The sequence below is a fragment of the Lepisosteus oculatus genome, chromosome 11 (assembly GCF_040954835.1).
Source record: "Lepisosteus oculatus isolate fLepOcu1 chromosome 11, fLepOcu1.hap2, whole genome shotgun sequence".
Taxonomy (NCBI): domain Eukaryota; kingdom Metazoa; phylum Chordata; class Actinopteri; order Semionotiformes; family Lepisosteidae; genus Lepisosteus; species Lepisosteus oculatus.
This window is the reverse complement of record NC_090706.1, coordinates 7,520,131-7,526,998: the sequence shown is the minus strand read 5'-3', so window position 1 is coordinate 7,526,998 and position 6,868 is coordinate 7,520,131.

Below are 6,868 nucleotides of genomic sequence, written 5' to 3'. Positions count from 1 at the left end.
AACAACAACAGCAGCTTGGGGAGAAGACATTCCACCTCAGAATATCTTCCCTGGTGTTGACTCCAGTGGAAACACTGACCATGTTCCCAAAGCTTGCTGACAGCTCAGATTTACAGCAACAAGCTCTGAACCTCAAGTCTAAACCCAGTCCACCACAATGCTTCTCTTTCATCTTGTTGGTAGTGTTGTCAGTTTCACACAACCAACAGTGGCTGCTCATAATAAGGCAGAAGAGGAAACAAAGCAGAAACAAACAGAGCGTATTCTGCTTAACATAATAGCAGTTTGTATTCGTTTTGAGAATCGGACATTGAAGAACAGCCTCACTGAAGCACACTAAGTCTTTATCAGATCTTAGGCAGAATGTAAAATACACAACACAGGGAAGAACTTGCAAAATATTTCTTTTCTGCAATATTTGTGGCTAAAAAAATAGAATTTTTTTAGAGATCAGTCACCCCTATCCATTCTTGGATCGCGTTGTCATATTAAATAAAAGGCACACAAAAGAGCAAAACCTTTCTTGGAGACTCTGCAACACACTGTTACAGAAAGGACTGTGCTAAGACAATCAAATATCTTTACTTTGAGGGGTACAAAAAAAGAGCAATGGATCCCAGCCCCGGATCTGGGGTTCTTGTGGTTTTCACTACAGTGAGTTTTTGATCCCAGTAATTTACTGCTCAATTAGACTTTTTCAGCCTGTTCACACACTGAGGCCTTTAGTTTCACCTCCCTTCTGCAGCTCTGTCGGTGAAGGCAGAATGTACTAATTACTAAAACAGAACTCCATTCAGCTCCATCCATTCAACTTGCTCACGGAGTTTGGAATTGCCTTATTTCTGTCGGCACAACTGTGACCAGTTATGGACTGGGCCTGACACAGGTGAGCTTGAGACTTATCAAACATGAAACTTCCCTTCCCAAGAAAAGACATCTTGGTTCTGCAGAGGTCTATTACTTACATTCCTCCCACATGAATGAGGGAATGATTCAGAGTTCATAGGAATTGCTAATGCCAGCTGACTTAAGAGCAGAAAAAAAGGTCTTGACACTCTACTGCAGAGAACCCTGCCACTAGGAGCTCAGCTGGAATGAAGACCAGAAGACAAGAGGTAACCCGAGGACCAGGGCTGGGAACCCCAGCATTTCAGCACGCTGTGCATGTGGCCCCAGCAAGGCAGCACTTTGAAGCTGTCGTGCTGTGGAGCCCTGCAGGCATGCATTCAGACCCCTGTGCTGGACTGAAGCTCTCATATTCCCCCTTCTTGTCCGCACAGGCTCAGCAAGTCACGCAGACGCAGGGGGCCGAGCCCTGCCTAACAACTGAATGACACGAGAAGCCCTGCTCTGGCTGACACGCAGGGAACGGGAGTTTCTGTTTTCCCTGGGATTGAAAAAGCGGCCTAAATGATTCCTGACACCCCTGGCAAATTGTGGAGGCGATCACGGGGTTTTGTGAACGCTGCCCACAGCTGTGTGCAATAATGGATATAAATAAAAGCAACTGGCTTGTTAGAGAGCCTTATCACGCTGGCTGCAGAGATTACATCGTCATAAATATAAAACATACAATGACAGACATACATAGGCAACAAGAGCTCTGGCACAGGAGGTGTGCTAATACAGGAGCTGCTGTATTAAAGGAAAGAATGAGAACTAATTTGTCCTCCAGTTATTAAATAAAATTACCAATGGATTTCTATCATGTGACTTGTAAAGCAAGTTTTATACATAACAGAGTATAAAGGCGCGGAGAATTCATTCAAACCATGTTGCATATCCATACTTTTGCTCAGTAGCACATTCCAATTAACCTTCAGGAAACCTTAAGCTATGCTTTCTGCTGAGAGGTCTTTTGAAGCTTCACAATTAAACACATTAAACACATGCTTAATCAAAGTAAAATATGCTGACATTTAGTGGAAAAGAGCTCCACATCTGCATTGACCTCTGCCCAAAACTAAGGGCTGCACGTTTACTATTTATGTGTGACTATGCTATGTACATGTATGAACGGTTTGAAGCTTTGTTACTTTCAGGATCCATATGCAGATTTTTGTAGAGGATTTAAATATTAATGATTGTTGATGTACATCAAGGAGCTGAAATCCCCCAATGTTTGTTGAACATACAATAAGTAAACCTTCGTAGTAGCAATGTCAACATGGTGATCCATATCCTAAAAGTGAGGAGCAAGGTCTTCAGGCTTCAGGCAGCACAGATCAGGAATAACTGCCTTTAAGGGGATGAAAGTGAAATACACTGAGGCGCGATAACAGAAGGTACGAGATTTGACTGTCCAGAAAATGTAACAACCCTTGGTCTTCTCTTCTCTATCCCTTTCCAACTCTTCACAACATGAGAACCCAAAATTGGTTTACCAAGAGGAGTGCATGGGGTCTGAAGTTTGACCTGGTAACGCGCAGGTCTGCAGGCTGGACCGCGAGGGATACAGACACACTCTTGCGCGATGAGCCCCGGCTCTTCGGACGGACTGTGTTCCTGCAAAGAGTTGGCCATGGAGAAAGAGAGAGAGCAGCCTGAACCCACACTCTCGCCAGCTCCCAGAGGCAGTGTGGGTCTTTGCCCTCAGAGACCCGGGCACTAGACGCGACCAACATCTGCTCCCCATTACGGTTCAAATTATCCTCGGTTGAACCTCATGGAAAGTCTGACACAAGCCGAAGGAATGCAAACACTACCCCAATGGGAACTCCATTTATTTTCCTTCACGGGCTGCAAGAAAACGTTTTCCCCCTTTTCATTTTTTTGGGGCGTCTTTCTTTAGGTTTCATTATTTATTTTAAGTTAAGGCTGTGCCAAACGTCGCCCCAGGAGAGTCGGGTTTGCATGCCTCTCGTTAACACGACAACATTTCCGCAAACAGTCTTCGTACCACTTCTAAAAGATGCACACGCAGACCTTCGTGCAAAAGTGCACACACACACGCTGAACCTGCAGCACAGCAGTCTCAAGAAAGGACCGGCTGCCAGCACTCCAGGAGAGGTCTCATACTTGACACTTGTAGCAGTAACCATAATAATCTTAAAATTCAGAGCAATTGTGATGAGAGCTTATACAGTATACATTACACCTCATGTTGGCAGGTCAGTTTTTGAACATGAAGGATGACAGTTACCTGCTTCCCATAGATGTTATATCCTCAAAATGTAAAATGTTTCCTCAACAACACAGAGTGTACTTTGATACTATGAGTTACTTTGTAGTTGCCAGCTGTGATGTACACAGACCTATTGAAAAAACATGGGACTCTAGCCAGCAGAGAATCCCATTGCTGCAGGACATTCCCAGATAACCGTTTGTTGCTGAGAGCAAGTGGATTTTCAGCAAAGGAAAGTGTAGCTACACAGAATAGAAGAGTGTTGTTTATAGACTGTGCATAATGGTGGTTGAGCTCACTGGACCCTAGGAAACACTGAAATAAGAGGGTGATAAGCAGCAAGTCCAGAGAACAAAATGGTCCCTTTCAGGAGGCTTTAGTTGGCTCTAAAATTCGGGGTGAGAGCACCTGCTGTGATATCCTTTAAGCACAGAGTGGTGTTCTGCTACAAAGCCCATCGGCAGAACTGAACGCTCAGATTGCGCTAACATTCGTCCACCAGTCCCCGCCAACACATAAGCTGGGTGAGGTGGGGATCTACAGCCTGTTCTAGAAGAATGCGTTTCTAGTCTTGTCAAAATCTTCATCCTCTTGTTCAGCGGCTCCCCAGGGCTGGTTAAGAAGCATCTCCCCACACCAAAATATCATCCAGGGAACGAGCCGATCAGACGAATGGTTCAACATGTTCTCTTCAGAAATGTTAATAGACAGCAGCTGTCTGCTTTTGTTCAAGTGCTTCAAGTGGCTGCTGTTTTTAAAGACTTGAGAATCCAAAAGGCCTTCCCCCCCACCCTACCCCACCTCTAAATTAAAACATATTTTGCAGGTTTTCATTTTGTCACTGGCAGTAAAGAATCGCAGGCCGTTATAACTAACAGATGAAGTTCAGTGTCTTTTTTTCCACCCTTAGATTTACTCTGTCATTAAACGTTTTTTTTCCCCCCACAAATCGGCCATCTCCCGCTGTCAAAGAACATCGCGAGATACACAGACCTTCACACAAAACGTGCAAAAAAACAGCCAGGCCATGTGACTTTTGACCAATTAAGATGTTTTGATCTCAACTTGTGTTGCTCATTTATGCTGCATCTAAAATCAGAGACAGACAAATAGAGGGTTCTGAGGGATCAGTGACAGTTTAAGTGGGAGCTCCTAGTTCACCACAAAACCTTACAATATACAAATTTCATACTTTGTTTCGCTGATGTAAACCAAGCCCAAGCCCTAATTTAGAGGAATTACAGAGGCAAAGGGCAGAAATTACAGACTCCGATCCTAATTGCCCCATGACTCCACGAAGGTCTGCAATAGCCACAGCATGGGGCTGGTGGAAAATGTCTTGTTTGGGATCCTCACCCACGTCACAGCAGAGATGACAGATGGAACGAAAGCAAAAATACACCGATATGTCACTGAACTAGAGCTGCCCCTTCGAGAAGAGGTTTCTCTCCGAGATCTTGCCTGGGAACCAGGTTAAAGATAGTGCGCTGCATCAACTGAATGGCACCATTCCACCAGTTCCTATTAGTATGGCGTGACCTTAGATCCACAGCTATGCTTCCTTACTTAAATATCTACTCTTTAAACCCACCTGCCTGCTCTATGCCGCTGGAGTTTACAGGGCAGAACGCTCCATGTGTCTTGACAACAAAGATCTTGGCTAACATTTCATTGCAAGGGCTAAGTACTGCAGCTGCCCAGCCCCTTGGTACTAAACAGCAAAACAGATCCGTCCGCCATTATGCTGCTGTCATGAAAGGTTTTAATATCAATATATGCACATACAAATCTTGCCAAAGAAGCTTCTGAAGTTGGATATCTTCATATTTACTGCTGCCAAAAGGGAGCTCCACATGAGGCATGCGGAGAGTGTAAAGTTACAAAAACAGATCACAGTTTCTGGGGTACTATAGCTGCAACATCCCCACATTAATGGTATAGTTCCTATAAAGTCAATGTAATACAAAAGCATTGTAGTTTAAGAAATACTGTATACGTCTAGACCCTAGATCATCCAATCATATGAATATTTAACGGGGTTGGAAATAAGATTTTTCAACTACAGGCTTGTGTGGGGATACATCATTTTCACATGGCATCTAAATATACCCTCCCCCAACAAGAACTGAGACATCCGTTTTTAATAAAGGAGTGGTATGACTTTGCATATGCCCTTGAAGATTGGTTCTTCAGAAGGTCAGTGGGTTTGCATTCATGGGCTGGCCAAAGCAGAGATTCAGTTAATTTAGTCAAGACTAAGGAACCCCCCCCAACACACCACCTTCCTCAGCCCTGACTAAACACAGTAACGATGTGAAGCGATCGGAAGGTGTTTAACGAAAACGGACACATCCCCCCAGGGACCCCCCAGCAGGAGTTACATAAGTGGATTAAGCAGCATGTCAGCGCACCACAGAAAGAGCAGCAGGTCTCTTCCTCTTGCACAACCCGCAGGCTCATTACTGTGGGAGGCCAAGCCCGCAGATGAGCACAGGCGCAGATGAGCACAGGGATGAGGGCACCTAATTAGCCCTCTCTAGCTCACACAAAGCTCACCTTTGGCATCCAGCACAGACCAGGGACGTGCAGTGCAGCTTCTTGCTTCAAAATGAACCAAACGTTTTTGTTTATCACCGGTTATATTGATATTCTTTCCACTTGCATTTGCAAGTGACAACAATGACTACCACAATGCTGGTGTTATTAGCCATGCTGTACAAAGCATTGTGTTACAGTCACTCCGTTACAGCTTTCAAAATAACACCTTGACTCTAAACCTCTGCTTCCTATTTCCCATTTCTGAATCGGAACCCAATTTTTCATAATTCAGTTACTTTACTCCAAAAACCCACAGAATATTTTCAGGAACTTCAAAAAATGACTAAGTTTGTATTACTTTCATTAACAATGATACAGATTTTCCTTCAAACTTACAAATTTGAGATTTTTTTCCAAGCCAAACTGTTTTGATGTGTGCAGCATCCACTCTCAAGACCAATCTGCTGACCTCATGTCGAAGTTCTGCACAGACCTGTAGACATCAGGCCTTTCACAATCCCACAGAAACTTCAGATTATTCACCTTGGCTGTCTATGTACTGTCTGTGGACAGAGTCTTGGGGTATACAGATTGGGACTACATGGTGTCTCTCAGTGAGCGAGAGTACCATGCTCTGTACAAGAAGCTATAATCAATCTATTACTAACTCCTAGATGCTTTTCCAGTTATAACACTCTCACCCATGCTAGAGCAGTTCTGTAAATGGCCTAAAGTTTTAAAAAAACTTTTTCAAATGCTCTATACAAAGTTTGGATCATTTTTTTTTTTAATGCACAATTACACCATGGGGAAAAACTAGACCCCTCTTCTGAAAGCCGCTGATAGCAAAGCCTTGCTTTCAACATATAGAGAAGACATTGGGGTTTAGTACCTTGTAAGCATAAAACCTTCCATTCTGACCTTCCCATTTCAATTCTGTGCAATCAGCAGTTTGAAGAAAACAATCAGATCATCTTAAGGCAGAATGAAAGTTTCAATAAAGAGTCCTATGAAAAGGACTGGGGATTTCTAAGCAAACAATGGTATCGCAGTGGGTTTTTAAGTACTGTGACCAGTTCACAGTACTGTAATTTCCACACTGCCTTAACAGTGTTCTGGAGGCAAAACACATTCTGCAGCCTTGCAGATTGGTCTGGTTTGCAGAATGAGAAACTAACCTCGACCCCTGCCTCCCACGTGCACAAT